This window comes from Anguilla anguilla, chromosome 3 (genome assembly GCF_013347855.1).
Source record: "Anguilla anguilla isolate fAngAng1 chromosome 3, fAngAng1.pri, whole genome shotgun sequence".
NCBI classification, from domain to species: domain Eukaryota; kingdom Metazoa; phylum Chordata; class Actinopteri; order Anguilliformes; family Anguillidae; genus Anguilla; species Anguilla anguilla.
Genome location: NC_049203.1, coordinates 38,095,756 through 38,114,383, shown reverse-complemented (window position 1 = coordinate 38,114,383; position 18,628 = coordinate 38,095,756).

Genomic DNA, 18,628 nt, shown 5'->3' with positions numbered 1-18,628 from the left:
TGAGTCCCCATTACTGTACCCTTCCCTGGGCCTACCAATAGGTGGTGGCCCGTGTCCAGTGGCAGCAGCAGTAGCAGAAGGATAAAAGGAGATACAGTTGGGCCTGTGTCCAGTGGCAGCAGTAGCAGCAGAAGGATAAAAGGAGATACAGTCGGGCCTGTTCCCAGTGGCAGCAGCAGTAGCAGAGGGTTAAAAGCAGATAGTCGGGCCTGTGCCCAGTGGCAGCAGCAGTAGCAGAAGGATAAAAGGAGATACAGTCGGGCCTGTGCCCAGTGGCAGCAGCAGTAGCAGAAGGATAAAAGGAGATACAGTCGGGCCTGTGCCCAGTGGCAGCAGCAGTAGCAGAAGGATAAAAGGAGATACGGTCGGGCCTGTGCCCAGTGGCAGCAGCAGTAGCAGAAGGATAAAAGGAGATACAGTTGGGCCTGTGTCCAGTGGCAGCAGTAGCAGCAGAAGGATAAAAGGAGATACAGTCGGGCCTGTTCCCAGTGGCAGCAGCAGTAGCAGAGGGTTAAAAGCAGATAGTCGGGCCTGTGCCCAGTGGCAGCAGCAGTAGCAGAAGGATAAAAGGAGATACAGTCGGGCCTGTGCCCAGTGGCAGCAGCAGTAGCAGAAGGATAAAAGGAGATACGGTCGGACCTGTGCCCAGTGGCAGCAGCAGTAGCAGAGGGATAAAAGGAGATACAGTCGGGCCTGTGCCCAGTGGCAGCAGCAGTAGCAGAGGGATAAAAGCAGATACAGTTGGGCCTGTGTCCAATGGTGGCAGCGGTAGCAGAGGGATAAGAGGAGATAGTCAGTGAGCATGTAATCTGCCTTCATTGCCAGGTGCTGTCGAGGAAATTCAGGCTTGTGCATGGTCAGCTGCCAACCCCTAATGGATGTTGTTGTTCAATGGGTTACAAAAGCAATAAATAAACCTAGCTTTAAGCAGCAATTCCTGGGTACTTTCTAGTAGAGGTAAAACCAAACCTGAATATACTATTGAGAAATGTATAAAAATTGCATTTTATAGAGATAATTTTTGTTCCAGTAGCTGACCAAAGATATTTTCATTCTATGTTAATTCTGTACATTTCATGTTACATGTTTTCTTGAATTCTTCTGATTCAAGAAAAAGTTAGTATTAAACAGTTAGTCACATTTTAGAATGCTAAAAAACTGTAAATACAGCTCACTCTGTTACTGCATTGTCAGGGTACGGGTAGGGGGGACCCAAACGCAGAGGGAAAAAAAACACAAATCCAAAATGGGAGGGGGACAAAAGACTTTACTGACAAAAAGGAAAACAAACAGGGAACAGAAAAAGCCACGATGGGAAAAAACACAAACTCAAAAAATATCTAAATAAAACAGAAAACAAGAGGAACTCACAAACACGGGCAGGGCAGAACACGGTCAGGGCAGAACGCAGGCAGGCAGAGTACAAGGGCAATTCAAACAAACACTAGTCAGGAAACAAACACAAGGAACCAGCACCCGAGTCAAGGGGACAAAGAACTTAAATAGACAGGGGGTAACAAGACACAGGTGAACTCAAAAAACAATCAAACCAGAAGGAGGGGATAACAAGACACAGGTGGGAACAATGATAGAATAATGAGACAAACAATAATACAATTAACAGGGGGGAGCAGGACACAAAACAGAAGTGCCGCCATCTGGCGGCCCAACAAGGGAAACACAGACAGGAAAACAGGACCATGACACTGCATGTTGGGTTCAGCTAGAATCAGCTAAGTCCAAGGGAACTGCATTATCAAAAGAAAACAACAAATGTTTTTGCACACAATAAAATTTAAAAGAATTTCTTAACACATTGACAGATGTGTTAATTGACAGTGCGAAAATTAATTTAAGCTGAGCTGGGTTGTCAGAAGCCACCTTAGCATCTGCAGACTGCTTTTCAACTTTCAATGTTCCCTCACTGACATCTGGTGTCATGGTAAGAACCATCCCTCACTTTATTTTGATCTAACAGTTATGACCTATGTATCCTTCCAGTGTGTTTCTTAATAGCATTAAGTTTCTCTGTATTTGACACACATATTTTCTATGACATTAACTAATCCAACAGTTTATAAATATTTTAAATTTTGAACACTCAAGTATGGTAGCATTCTCGAGCAGCTATGAAATATAGATATGTTTATTATCATGTGGTGTCTTAAAAATAATTTGTTTCCCTATGAGATCCCACTTTACAGCTTATTTGATTAACTTAATATTATTAATTATTATTTAAAAAAAGTTTATAACTAGACATGTAAGGCCAGAGTAATACAAGCAACCATTCAAATAAATGGCTTAAATGAAAAATTAGTCTAATTTTCACTTTACTTTTATTGATAAAACTGTGTTCCAAATAACTGCTCTTTCCAATGGTTTCATATCTCTGAGGTTACACTGTAGAAGGGAGCTAAGAGCAGATCTGCTGCAAGGACATAAAGTACACAGACAAGAAGAGGTAGAGGGACAGGCCTCTGTGAAAATCTGCTTGGTTACATTGACATGCTACCAAAAATACAGTTGGCTATTGGTTAGTTTCTCTAAACTGAGTAGTGTTTTTCTGTCTACTTTTAGTATACAGTAGTTCAGTTATATACAGTATATACTCTTGTCTTGAATCATCAATATCCACTGTAAACATAATCTGTGGGAGAGAAGACATGTTAGTGAGGTTAGTGGTATTACCTAGCTTGCTTGCTTTCTTGCATGGCTATGTATCCATCAGTAATCTGGTAGCTACCAAGCAACAGCCTAATATCGTTCTTTTTTCTGACTGTTAGCAATGTGCTCCCACAGGAACTTTTATTGTCTTTTATGGCTAGAGTGGCCATTAGTGCTCCTCAGATATAGACTATAATGAAGCATAGTTGTATTTAAGGGGTAATCGTTTAGAATAGTGGTACAAACTTGGTCCTGGGGGACCACTGTGTATGCTGGCATTTGTTACAATTAAGATTTTTGAACACGTGTTCTGTTTTTCTTTAACTTGTTAACATAATGGAGGTTTGGCTTGTTATCATTTGCTTTCTCTTTGAATTCATCATTATCTGCCATATGGTTACTTTTAGTGGCCATGTGTCCACACTTTCACTAATTAGGAGTCTATTCACCTCAGTCTTTAGTTTGATCAGTTAAATTGTTCTTACGCATGGGCACAGTTATTGGCTTAGAGAGTGGGTCTACAGGGCGTGACTGTTGAATGTTGAACTTCTTGTGACCAGATGCGAGGAGCGCATAGCAGATAGCACGCTGTGCTGCTGGAAAATGGGCTGGATTATGCTGAATATATTATCAACTGGATAATAGTGCTGCAACTGGGTTCAGTCATAGCCAATCAAATTATCTCTTTTCATTCCCTTTAAAAGCCGTGTAGGCCGTGCTGCCAATTTCTGTTGGAAGATGTGGATCGGGATAAACTAATCTGACATTTTTCCCAAGGCATTCTTTTGCGAAAGGTGCAGAGTTGGGCTGTCACTTTTTTCAAAAATTGAATTTGACCAAATCTAATAAATCAGGGAAGTTCATTTCATGATATCGCCTCCAGACAAAACAATAACATGGCTTGTTATTTACCAGTCGATTTGAAATTGAGCACTACCACATGATGTTAAGTTTCTTTGCGAGGAGATAACTAAAGCAGTGAATGCATGCAGCTTGCAAATACAGTCATGGCACAAATTATGGAAACACTGTGCAGGTTAATTTTATCAGTGCCCTTTCTTCTTTAAAATGTATTTGAAACAGTAATCTTCTTGACCACAAGTGGTAATGACATTCTGGGATCATCAGTAATTTGAAATAAACACAAGCCAAAAATGTGTCTTTTTTCTTTGCAGCAATATTATAATTTATGTAGAAAAATACTGGACAAAGAAATGCGTGTTCAAGCTAATAATAAAATGTCCATCAGTAAGATGCACTAGACTGCTCAATTATGCTGCTATGAACTAATAAATATAGGAAGTAATTATTATTTATTTTAATACAAATGCCAATCATTTCTTCATTTTTGCTTTATATGTTGATATTCTATTTATTACATATTACAGTTATCATGGCAAAAAGATTAATTGCATGCATTGATCATCCAACTTTATTAACATTTATATGAAAAGGCACACCAATATAGTATTGCCCTCTCTTGAAGGAACTATAGAATAAAAATAATACTCATATAGAGTTTGTTCCAAACATGCTGTGCAAAATTCAAGATGGCAGACAATCTAACCTGGCGTACATCACTGAATCTCAAGTGCTTATAGATGATAACTGGGACTTTGCTCCAGTAGCAGATCTGTAAAATTATGTATAGACAGGATACAAAGTCAGGCTTAAAAAAGAAAGGAAAGGTATGAAGTGTATTGATAGATTGAATGACCCTAGCTATGTAATGCTTCACTAGCTATCCAAGGCTCTCTAAAGTACAGACTGCTAATAGTATAGTGTACTTTTTTACACTTACACTATAAGTGCCCTTACTACCAAATGAGATATTACTGTGATCCACCTCTTCAGTGAGGGGACCAAACAGCAATCCCAGAACACCCCTTCACAGCAAAGGCACTTCACAGTGACAACACTTAAATTGTTTTATAGGCTTGTAAACATATTTTTCCACATTACCAACTATAACAATTGTGCCATTAACAAGCTGTAAGCCTAAATACTATTAAATTGTTGTAAGCCTATATGCATCTAAATAGTTTGAATGATTGTTTTTGTGACTGCATGACAATGAAACTAGTTATTTTGCATAAAAAATGCTCGCATGGTATAGGGGCAGCGTGATGATATTCAAAGGGCTCAAAAATGATGGGGGGGGGGGGCATTAAAAGTTATGAATGACTTAAGTTACTCTAAATATACTGATTTCTCTAAAGTATTTTATTTTGTTTCATGTTTCAATTTAATTCTCCAAATATATCCAACTCAGTTTTAGTTCAATGATAACTTGTTTCAATCTGTGTATTGTTAAGAGTTTGTCAAAAAATATCTGAAGTTCTCAAACTTCCAAAAACATGATCTGCTGAAGTATACAGGCCATAAAAAGGTAACATTCAGATTAAAGTATCTGCTAATTATTATTATTATTATTATTATTATTATACAGAACCTTAAATTATACAGGCTCTGTACATGGTTCCAAAATATGTGGTCCAAGATATCTTAACATCAGTCTTCAAGACTTCAGAGAAAAATAAATACACTACTGGTTTAGAAAACAATCATTTTGATGGAAAGTAACTCAAATCTGAGCAACGCGTATGAATAAAAGATTGGCAGCTTTTTGACACAGGATCACCGTGAAGCAATCTTTGTGGCAGCACTGCCTGGGGTCGGACAAGGACGCACATGTCACACCTGGAACTGGATCCCTCGGTCATCAGTGCAGATTATCTTGCGAGCGTACATCCAGGGCTAATTTAGCCCTGCTTTAACATCCGATACAAACTGTGTGACTCGCACGACTCCAGCTGATAAAGAGGTTCCTGTGTCCAATGGATTGACAGCTGTTGTAATTATGTGAGGAGTAAAATGTTCGCTGTTGCTCTGTTGGTAGGGGTAATGACTCCGAATGCATCCACCAAATAAGGCCATGAAACAAGATGAGAGAAAATCATGAAACTTCATACTGCGTAGGTATATTTGCAGTGTCTACTTGATACATTTAGGGACGTTTGAATTACAGGGCACCATCTGTATGTAGTTTTCAGATATAAAGCTTCAGAATTCTCAAGTTTGATGCCATTGACTTGACTTAAAAAGTTACAGTTAAAGTTTTAAAAAGCTCATAAACCATATTCGTAGGCTAAATTAATGGGGTCTATGAACTATTTAAAACTTTAACTATAGCTTTTTTTGTCACATTTAGTAACACTTAAGCAATATTCCATTAGATCTGCTAATTATAATCTCTGCTCTAAGGCGATTGCTATCATTTAATAACTGAAAAGCAGGTTTAATTACATTTCCATGGCAACATAATGATTTAAGTGACATATGCAGTTGAAGTTTAAAATTAGTTTGAGGCATTTGACTTCTAGACGTATGTGAATTCATAATGCCTGTCTTTTGACTTTCAAGCTCACACTTACCTTTGAGTGCACTCCTGTTTATGGACATAAACATCAGGTGACAATTGGAGCTCACCTGAAAACAAATGGACGTGTACTTCTGTATTGGAAGCAAAGGCCATTGTCTTGTGCTTAATATGATGTGAGCAAGGACAGTATATTAATGCATATAACAATGAGTTTGGTGTTTCGGTGGCTCTCTAGAGGCCTATGTTGCCCAGACAGGCTCCGCACAAAAGATTCCCTTGAGTGGACAATGCCTAGCAGCCAGACTGAGAGAGAGAGAGAGAGAGGGCTTGTCTGTGATAGCACAAACCTTGCTGTGATACAAAAATGAAGGCTCAGACCAGTCCCCTCTGTTTCACCATCATCTCAATTCCAGAGTGACTGAATCCCAGTAATGTCTGAGTTTATGGTACATTACCGCCACAGTGCTACTATTTTGAACCGGCACCATGTTCATATCAAAAACCTCGCCGCCTATTGATAAGGGCTGCGCACGCCAGCCCACGGCGGCGGCTGTAATAACTGAATCGGAGCTCGTTAGTGTAATGTAATGCCAAGTCCTGGTGCACGCAACACCAGGCCAAATGTAAAACCAGACTAATGGGGCATACAGAGACGGGGAATGCATTAAACTCTGAGATGGCTTCACATTCAGAAAAAAATAAGGAGAGGGTCCGCAGGGATAGGCCAGTTTCCATGGTTACATCAAATCACACTGACTGGCTGGAGAATTTAATGAGGTAATCTGTCCATCGAGTGCTGCCAGAGGTTTGACAACAGTGGCTCATGAACTGGTTCTCTGGACCTTCTGAATAAGAATCTTACACTCAAAGCTCTGTTCCATTTTTGTACCCTAGCATGGAATTGAAAATACTGTACTTCTGATTGGCGGCGAGAATGGAACTGACCGAACATCAGTTCAAACCTGCCCTCTGCCCATCTCTGAGGAAACCAGATTCTTCTATAAATGTCTTTCACTCAGAGTGAAGGAAGCACCTTAAAGCTAAGTTGAAATAGGAGACGGCACAACTTGGCATGCTTGATTTTAATTTTCCTCCACTAAAGTAAACTCATTCATCAATTTTCTACCTGGGGAATAAGGCAACCCAGCATGTAATTACATGGGCATCAGCAACACATGCAGTTTGAAATATGAGGGCATCTCCCACAACGATAACGGTGTTTCTAAATGCATGCCTGCTTCATTATTATACAGTCTTTCGATTGCTTCATTACTATATAGTCTACCAATGAATATTTTTAATGTGCTTACTGAGAAATTTTCTGTAACACTTGAGAATATTGTCTGCGTATCTAGGCATTCAATAGAATATTTATAACTCCACTAGTTACTATTAACAAGTTCACTGTTGAGCTTAACTAACAAAAATGTTGCAATAATAAACGAATCAAATAAAATGAACGAATTATGAAACATCATGATATGTTGTTTTGGAGGATGGCAGGGTTTCTAGACCCTATGTCTTCCGAATATGCGTTTTATCAATTCTAACTGTTCAACATTTATCTCCTGCACTTCTGCTTTTGTAACAAGTGGCAATAGGCAGAAATCGATTCATTCAAGGGCAAATGAATCCAAACTGTGACTGATGTACTGTCAGCAGGCAGCCCAAAACGCTTACACAATGTTTTCACCTCAACGGCACGTTTTGCTTGTGTGGCAGTCCTGGCAAGGTTTCAAAACACCGGGGCTTCTAACATACCCTTCCCATGCCAGCTTCACACTGCGCACCAACAATAAATAAAAAGGTGTCTCACAGGGCCTGGTGACGCCTCCTGTAACAACGAGTCAATAAAATATGGTGGCGGTTTACCTGAGCGTGATGCCCCTAATGTGCGAGAGGGCTATTGCACTAGCACAAGACTGCCTTCCCATGAGCCCCCTGCCCGGTTTCCTGAAGGAGGTGACGCTGGATGTGTCCGTGGAGGTACTTCTGGTCCAGAAGTCGTATGGAAAAAATAAGAAGCTGGAGGTGTCTCTGAGCGCAGCCTCAGATAGCAGGCCCTGGGTGGATGGAGAGCTTTTCACCAGGAGGGCCCAGCCTCTTTGTCCATGCTTGTGCGAGAGTGCACTATCGTTCTCAAGCAATAGAACCACTTTTAGGCCTATTAGGATGTGACAATCAATTCACCTACTGTTGTTCTGCTGGAATGAGAAAATCTATCCAGCAGTAAGTTTTCATTTCACACAGCTCTCGAGATTCATTACAAAGGCTGTGAGTTTCAAAGGTACAAAAGACTGGCTCACAAGAAAGGGGTGGGGGGACTTTTATCAGAGGGCCAGAACCTTTGAAGTCACTGTATGTCACATGAACAAACTCATCTGACAAAAGGCCAGGACTAGTGCTGTTTTCATTTTGGGCAGATGGTTGTGTGTGTGAGTGTGAGACAGAGAGAGAGAGAGAGAGAGAGAGAGGAGGGGATATATATATATATATATATATATATATATATATATTAGGGCTGTCAATTGATTCAAATATTTTATCGCGATTAATCTCATGATTGTCCATAGTTAATCGCGATTAATCGCACATTTTTTATCTGTTCAAATTGTACCTTAAAGGGATATTTTTCAAGTGTTTAATACTCTTATCAACATGTGAGTGGACAAATATGCTTGCTTTATGCAAATTTATGTTTATTTATTATTGGAAATCAGTTAGGCCTAACAACCCAAAACAATGACAAATATTGTCCAGAAACCCTCAAAGGTACTGCATTTAACATAACAAAATATGCTCAAATCATAACATGGCAAACTCAAGCCCAACAGGCAACAACAGGTGGGCATATTGACCTGCTAAATTTAACATTACTTAGTAATATGAGTACTCACACAATGTAGTGTGTCCAACTTTACGCTTATAAAGGTTCACTTTTATAACCATTAACACAAAACGATGGACCTCAATGCATCGCAACAACAGACACGTTGTACAACAGGTACATTGGTCAGCTAAATTTTCCATTACTTAAAGATCATTCCCTGGATCCCTCGCACTTCTATAGCAAATCACACAATGTAATTGTGTCCAACCTCACATGGGGAAAATAAAGGCTCACAAAAACATCCCCTTCTATGTGGGATCAAAACAGGGTGATACAAAATAAAACAAATAATAAATAAAGTGAGCAGGAAACAGTGGAAAGGGAGTATAATACAGAACTAGGACTCAAACTAAGATATTGCAGTTAGGCTATACTTCCATTTCTTTGGATACAACAGTTAGGCTATACTTCTATTTCTTTGCACCGAGCCAGTTGCTTAAACAGACAAGCCTGTTTACATTGTCGGACGACAGGGCAGCTCTGAACAATATGCCCAGACAATGAAGAACTGCATTCGCGCTGTTTTACTCGGGAAAACATGGATTCCCACAGAAAACGCTGCTTTATATTATTGTTAAGGAGTATATTAAATGAGTAGCCTAAATAGAGTGAAAGCGCGAAACTTACGAAACTTTTATTAATTTTTTTTTTTACTTCAACAATTTGTGTTTGTTTCTTGTTTACTTTAGCAATACGTACTATATGTATTTCATGCCAATAAAGCACATTGAAATTTAAATTGAATTGATAGAGACAGAGAGAGAGAAAGAGAGAGAGAAAAAAATCTGGGGTAAGTGCAGCACTTTAGTTTGCTGTATGTGCTGGTGGATTATTTTCGAGCTGGGACAGTAATGGTATGGGTGGGAGTAAGCTCTCTGCTCTGCTGCTTTTGACAACTGTCAAGGCTCGCCCGAAACATGAACTGTGAGAGAGAGAGAGAGAGAGAGAGAGAGAGAGACAATGCCGTGAAACCTGGATTACAGTCTGTTCCCAAATCACTGACAGATTAAGACAAAAATGAATGGATAGAGAGAACATTCTACAGTGCTCATTCACATTATACTCACTTTTTTGTAGCGTTCTGAAAATATTTATCCCCATTTGGAAGAAACAATGTGTCGAGTAATAACTAAGGTAACAATTTGAATATATACACGACACAATCTAAATATAATCTACATATTAAATGTGCTGAGGAAATTGAATATGTTCTCTCAGATTTTCTCCTGGGTTCCAACAACATTCAATTTTAACTCAATTAATTCTAATTTTACTTTTCTATTTGCAAATAGGTGAATTCAATCATCAAAATGAAAATGATGTAATTGTAATGAAATAATATTTCCAGTTATATGAGAGTCAAAACTAAAGGAAATCCTCATCAGTTCAAGACAACAAAGACTTAAATAAAACATTTGCTCTTGTGAATAACTTTAAACAGTCTTGTTATCAGTAGTAATTGAAATTACAGCATATGCATCCCAGAAGATTATTTTCCCAATTGAACTGCCATTTATGAGTTCAGTGGATATAATCATAGTGATCTGCTTACATCTCTCTCCAAGCTGTCAGTGACAAAAGCTTTTCAATGCAAGCTTTAATATCCTGCACATTTTGTGATTGAGTAACTCTACTGAATGAATATGTCAAGCTCAGATTTGTATTAGCTTCTGCAGTATGTCATGACTTGACTGGGTCCAATTTGAGATCAGAACTGCTAGGTCTATCATGTTTTTAACATAGCTGCACGTGCTATGAGCATGTATGCACATAAATGCACACACAAACATTTTGACAATCACAATCACATATGCCCTTGGATTTACGACTGATCTTTCAATTATCTCTTTATATTACCATGGATTCACTATATTGTACATACCATAAGGAGCACTTGTCAGTTTATCAGGCAAATCCAGTACCTTCACTCCAACAAGATTACAACTGGATCAGCAGAAAGTACTGTCATAACCCCTTAGTGACTGACTCGTATTCTACCAAGCAGCACAGAAATTGTACATTCAGTTAGGGTCTGTCTTGATAATGGTCACTGTGTGACTTAAAATATATAAATATGTATTCTATAGATATCAAAGCTTAAATGCCATGATGCATTACTTCCTCAGTAGCTCGTCTTATATGCTCTACTGAGAACCTTTGAATATTTTAAAACAAATGTCTCTGGATCAAATATGGGATTTCTTCAAGCAGCTCCAATGTCATTAGCTAAGGTGATTTCCCCAGATGAGCAGATAACATTGCATTAGGCACATCTAAGACATGCAATCATTCCACGGGAACTCATGGACTCACCTTGACAGTACTCATATTACTGTAACATATCCCCCAACTGGATATTCCCCATTGGCCTGCACTGATCATTCTGGCTTCATGCACGAGCTACTTAAACCCCACTGTAGCACTTAAGGATTAAGGACTGGCACTTCACTGATAATGTTGCAAGGGTGAGGTCTGGCTTTGGGGTCGCGGGAGGTGACAAGAGACAAGGTTTTATGGTTCGCTCTTCCAGACAAGTAGGCGTCTCGACATCTTGATCACCTCCACCACCTGAAAACAGATGGAATGATGCAACAGTGTATGTGGAGACATTCCTCTCTAAATTTAACATGAGTAAAGTGTCACTCAAGGAAAATGGTTGTTCTTCGCAGATTAGCAGATGGCCAGAGACCTGGCAGATTTATCCAAAGAGATATATTGCCATCTTGTGTGAATGCCAAAGCCAGAGATGCCATATCTGGTATTAAATTCATCAGAGCAGTTTGAGACCTATGATGTGGTTTGTTTGTTAAATGTAAAACCACAGACAAAATATATAACCTTTCAGTTCAGGTATCCCAAAATGTTCTTTCCAAGAAAAGGGTTCAAATGAGCGATGCAATTAAACTCAAGATATTCAGTTCTGAGTATATTGTTTCACACATTTTGTACAATTTTTAAACTTCAGTCTTGATGGTGATTATGATTACTAGAACTCATGCTATGATCCATGCCAGTGCTTAGGTACTTCATGTTATTTGGCTTTATTTAAGAGTCGCGTAAAACAGCCAGTAAATTGTGAGATTACATTTAAATATTTATTACAATCTTTTTTTTAAATAATGACAACTAAATAGTTGAGTTTACACAGTTTTGTTGTCCCACACAAGATTCTGCTTCCATAAATCAACCAGTGACTGGTTTCACAGACCTATCATAAACTGGCATGTGGCAATGAAATTGATTACATGGTTTTCAGCAATCCAGATGCATTAAACAAAGCTTTTAAGTCAGGGTAGATAGCATTACATCTGCACCAACAAGCACAAACATTAGGGAAACCAGGCCCTGAGATGTATCAGGAAATGTTTTATATAAAGTTACCAACTGGTTTCATTTAACCATTGCACATTAATTTTTTAAATCACCCCAGGAAACACTGACAGATGCATAAAAAATATTTCCTTTCTATTGCAATGTTCCATAGAAAATCTATTGACAGTATAGTTATATATTATTAACATGTATTTTATTTAACAGTTTCACTCTTTCACTCTAGTATTTGGGGCATATTACAGTATATGCTAACCATTTAAATATCATTAAATTCCAATGCAAATTCCAAAGCTAGCCATTTTCAAATGAATCGCTTAATTATATGAAGTGACTTACCTATCTGTGTTCAATAATTACCAGTGTGGTGATAAGCAGTGTTGTTCAGAAATATTCAGAAATGTCATTGGATGCTCTTCCAGATGCTGTTACAGTTTTTTACGATTGCTTTGACTCATTTTGCACAGCAGAATTTCAATGTACATGCTGCCATACAAAGTGTAAAACTGTTAATGCATAGTGCTAAACTAACTTGCAGAATTCTTACCTTAAGACACTACATCCTATGCTGACATACAAAGTGTAAAACTGTTAACGCATAGTGCTAAACTGACTTGCAGAATTCTTACCTTAAGACACTACATCCTATGCTGACATACAAAGTGTAAAACTGTTAATGCATAGTGCTAAACTGACTTGCAGAATTCTTACCTTAAGACACTACATCCTATGCTGACATACAAAGTGTAAAACTGTTAATGCATAGTGCTAAACTGACTTGCAGAGTTCTTACCTTAAGACACTACATCCTGTGCTGACATACAGTGCAAAGTGCAAAACTGTTAATACAAAGCGCCAAACTCTAAATCATATGCTCCATTCGCAGAATACAGCCACCTAATATTACAACAATGTTCAAATGCTTAGTAGTACAAATGCAGATCACTTAATCAATTCAACAGGTGTCTGTAGTCATGTCTCAGTACTTCCAACAACCTTGCCCAGGTGAGTAGCATTGCAACACAATTGATAATCTCTTCACCACTACATAAAAGGCTGCTTAGAAACCTGAATGGCAGTTTCTGACAAAATGGAGCAGGTCGGTGAGGTTGAGGTTGGTAACGAAGGACAGGTTCGTGGACGGGGTCGTGGTCGTGGACGGGGTCGCGGTCGTGGCCAAGGAGGCAGAAGAGCAGTTGTGTCCACCTTACTCCCCCTTTCTGAACCCCATCGAGGAGTTTTTCTCGGCCTGGAGGTGGAAGGTATACGATCCATATGAGCAGGCAACGCTCCTTCAGGCCATGGATGAGACATGCGATGACATTACAGCCCAGCAGTGTCATGGGTGGATAAGGCACTCTAAAAGATTTTACCAGTGCTGTCTTGCCAACGAAGACATCAGATGCGACGTCGACAAAATTCTGTGGCAAAATGCAGCGGAGGGGCAAAATGCTGCTTAAGCACCAAAAAGCTGGGTTTTTTTTTTTACTTCACAGTAAAGTTTGTTGTTACTCTAACTGTTTTTGCTTTTACTGTTGTTTTTGTTTTTACTGTACAATACAGTTGAGTTTACAGTACTGTAATGTATAATGTTTCTTTAATGATTAAACTTCATATAATCTAATCTAATATTTTGTTTGTCTTTCATAAAAACATAAGCGCTATACTGCAGTCTATCACAGGGGATGCTTGGTGTACATAATTTCAAGTACTTATGAGGAAATTACCATTGCATAGTCTTTTTTGCTAACAAGTATTTTGTGTTTGTGTTTGTGTTTTGTTTGTGTTTCTCCCAGAACATCACGGCGGTGAGTCGAACGTGCAGGTTCTTCCTGTACAACATCCGGAGAATCCGCCCCTTCCTCACCACCTACGCAACCCAGCTCCTGGTTCAAGCGATGGTCCTGTCCCGCCTGGACTACTGCAACTCACTACTGGCTGGTCTGCCAGCATCCGCCATCAGACCCCTGCAGCTCATCCAGAATGCTGCAGCGCGTCTGGTCTACAACCTCCCCAGACATTCCCATGTCACCCCCCTGCTCACTGACCTCCACTGGCTGCCTGTTATGGCTCGCATCAAATTTAAGACCTTGGTGCTTGCATACCAGGCAGCTAAGGGGTCAGCACCAGGGTACATTCAGAGGATCATCAGACCCTACACACCAGCCAGACCTCTCCGTTCTGCCACCTCTGGACGCTTGGCACCTCCCCCTCTTCGCGTCTGTACTTCCCGCTCCCGTCTGCTGTCTGTCCTGGCCCCTCGCTGGTGGAATGACCTCCCCGTGACGGTCAGAACAGCAGAGAATCTCACCACCTTCAAACGCAGACTGAAGACTCATCTCTTCAGGCTGCACCTCTCCCCACCCCTCCCTAGCCTATAGTTCAGCTCACTGTACCTAGTTAGGATAATATGATTATGTTAGTGTATCTGGCAGGATTGTTTTTGTCTGATTAGGTGTGATTAGATGTGATTCCAGTGCTAGTTTGTACTTGGTAGGATTCTTGCTTGCTGAACAAACTTACTCTACAGGGTTGGAGTCCTGATCGATGTGGTCACTTCTGGCACTACGATCCTTACTTCACTCTAGTGTTTCTTTTGCACCTCTACATCATGAACCTATGCACTTGTTGTACGTCACTCTGGATAAGAGCGTCTGCTAAATGCCTATAATGTAATGTAATGTAATGTAATGTGTTTGACCGCATTATTTGATAATGGCCATTGTATTTGAAAATACACCAATAATTAAACTTCAACGATGGACATATCCACTGTTCTGACACTATGATAAACTTTAGCATGAAATACAATCTAATTTGGTTCAGTTGTTTCTATTGTGCATGCTATATATGATTTTGAGCCCAAGATTAGGAGTATAGCATATTGCATTATGACCAAAGAACACTTTCAAACTCTTTTTTGATCAGAAGGATTTTGTGTTTGGCAGCATTACTTGATGATGACTGTTGTATATTGAAAATGCAGCAATGATTTAACGATTAATGATTTGAACCCAAAATGAGCAGTATAGCATTCTGTGTTAAGAGTTTTGCACATTGAAACTCTGTTGTGCAAAATGAGTCAAAGCAATCGTAAAAAACCGTAAGAGAGGAAGGGCCAAGAGTGATGTATGAAAGATCAGATGTAATTTCTCCCCATACCCAATGGCATGGGAATCATCTGAGGAGATCATCTGCCTTCAATTATGTACATGACAGGGGCCAGTAAATATTGCCCTTGAACTTTCATTATTGGAAACTTGAGATGTAGCTACAAATAGTCAGCATATTGAAGTTTTCAGCATATTGAAGTGAGATTTATTCGTATGGACCATTTAATTTAAGGTCTCTGATCCACAGATATCTGATGACAATTTCTTAAAAGACTTTTTAATGATTGCCTATCCCCAGTAAATTATAAAAGCATGGACGTTTTCACAAAAATTGTAATCAATAGAAAACAGAACTAGATCTTAATATTAAAATAGATTAGAACAGGATATAAAATAGTATTTTTAAGTAGATATTTATTATCATCGTATTTCTGTCATAGTATTTTACCTTACTATGATGTTTTTGTTCATTTCTCTCCATTTTCATTACAGATGAACCTACATCAAGAATATTTATTCGTTTTAAGATAACTTATTCTATGTAAAGTGAAACCTGCATTTGCCATTGTTCAACAAACTCTTTAGTTTAAAAATGTTTTATATTTTAAAATTACTTACAGGTTTTTACGATTGCTTAAGCACAATTTTTAAAACCACACAACCACACACACAAGTAGCAGAACACCTCAGATCTTTTGCAAAATGAAACACTGTGTGTAGTGTTTTGCAAAAAAGTGTGAGGCTGAGAATGTGCTTATAGTTGTGCAGATCTGGGCTGAGGTTTTGCTCCTGTTATTGGCACTGTGTGTTATTTTTGTTAACTGTGTGTTATTTTTTATTTTAGTGTGTAAGCAATCGTAAAAAACTGTAATAGAGGGAAGGAATTGAGAATGACGGGTCTTGCTAATTTTTCATTAACTCTGTAAATGTGTTCCAGTATATTGAATCAGCCTCATGCTCATGATTAATTTCTGCCATGTTATATGAGTGATGTAAGTAGTTTGAAGCCTTTAGGTAATTCTGAAAAAAAAGAACTATTATATAAATTATTACCATTCAATAGCTTCACAGAATGACATATCCTGGGGCAAATTACATGTTTCACATCCTCTCCATTTTTACAGCAGTTTATTAAATAATCAGTATGCCTTGCTGAAGGCTATAACGGTGCAGTTATAATTCAAAACTTGTAAAAATCTAGTGTGTGCAGTGTGCGTCTATGTGTGCACGTGTGTGTGTGTGTGTGTGTGTCTATGTGTGTGTGACATGCAAGTACAGGGACTCAATAAATATATAATATTTGGGACATATTTTCTTTTTTCGATTTGGCATAATGTTTGGGACATATTAATGTTATGTAAATTTAAATAGACATGTTTAGTATATCATTTCATGAAATGAAATGATATACTTCATGAAATCTGTGACCCATAGACATCACTATGCATTGAGTATATTCTCTACTGGTGCTCTGCCAGGCCTGCACTGCAGCCAGTTTCTGCTCCTGCATGTTTTAGGGGTAGTTGCCTTAAGTTTTCTCTTCAGTATATGAAATGCATGTTCAATTGGATTCAGACTGGGTGAATGACTCCGCCTGTCAAGAATTTTCTAGTTTTTAGAAGGACTCCTTTGTTGCTTTAGCAATATGTTTGGGATCACTGCCTTGCTGTAGGATGACGCCCCGTCCAATTAGTTTTGGTTGAACTTCAGAAGATAAGATGCTTCTGTACACTTCAAAATTCATTCTGCTGCTGCTATCAAGAGTTACATCAGCAATGAAGACAAGCGAGCCAGTACCTGTAGCAGCCATAAATGCCAAAACCATAATATCACCAATATTTCACAGGTGGGGTGCTTTGGATCTTGGTCAGTTCCTTTTTCCCCCCATACTTATCTCTTGCCATCTCTCTGAAACAATTCACCTTGGACTCATCTGACCTTTTTTTTTTTTTTTTTTTTTTGCAGGCTCTTTTAGATACTTATTACAAAACAGTTACTTGGCCATCCTGTTTTTGTGGCTAATTAGTGGTTTGCATCTGGCAGTTCCGACTCTGTATTTCTGTTTGTGATGTCTTCTGTGGACAGTAGTCACTGATGCATCCATGCATGCCTCCTGAGGACTGTTTCTGATCTGTCAGACAGGTGTTTGGGGGTTTTTCTTCATTATGGTGAGAATTCTTCTGTCATAAACTGCAGAGGTCTTCCTTGGCCTATCAGGCCCTTTGCGATTACTGAACTCACCAGTGCCCTCTTTTCTTCTTAATGATGTTCCAAACTGTTGATTTTGGTAGGCCTAAAGTTTTCCATATGTTTCTGACTGTTTTTTTTTTTTTCTCAGCCTCATAATTGCTTCCTTGACTTTCATTGGCACACCTCTGGTCCTCGTGTTGACAAACACTAATAACAGACTCCCAAGGCAATTGAAAGCCTAGAATCAAGACTGGATACTTAAAGCACTCTTATACATCCTATAAAGAAGCAATTGTACACACCTGAATAATAAAAAACACCTGTGAAACCATTTGTCCCAAACATTGTGGCGCCCAGAAAAGGGGGGACTATGTATAAAAGGTGAAATCAAATTTATACATGGTGAAATCAAAATGTATCAATATATGGGGCGACATAGCTCAGGAGGTAAGACCGATTGTCTGGCAGTCGAAGGGTTGCCGGTTCAAACCCTGCCCTTGGCGTGTCGAAGTGTCCTTGAGCAAGACACCTAACCCCTAACTGCTCTGGCGAATGAGAGGCATCAATTGTAAAGCGCTTTGGATAAAAGCGCTTTGGATAAAAGCGCTATATAAATGCAGTCCATTTACCATACCCTTTAATAAAAGCTATGAATCTGCACTTTTACCATATTTGAACTGTTTGATTACTAATGTAACATGATGGTGCTCACTATGACATGTAAATATGCTGAGCAAGATCATCAAGACAAACCGGATCTGTTTTAGAATGATCAAACATTGCATACCACTTAAGGCAGCTCAGCTGTTTATGTATATCATGGTATTCTACATAAATTACAGTATTACATTGTCGAGCCAGGCTTCACAATCAGCAATCAAACTAATTAGATAATTATATAAGTAAGCACTGAAAATAATGCATAATAATGCATTATTACTGCATAATTTTGAAAAAGTATAAATTGCTCATTTTTAATAGATTTATCAAATGTTCCTTCTTCAAATGGATTTTTAAATGATTGTCATTAACATGGCCACAGCCATACTTTGCCAG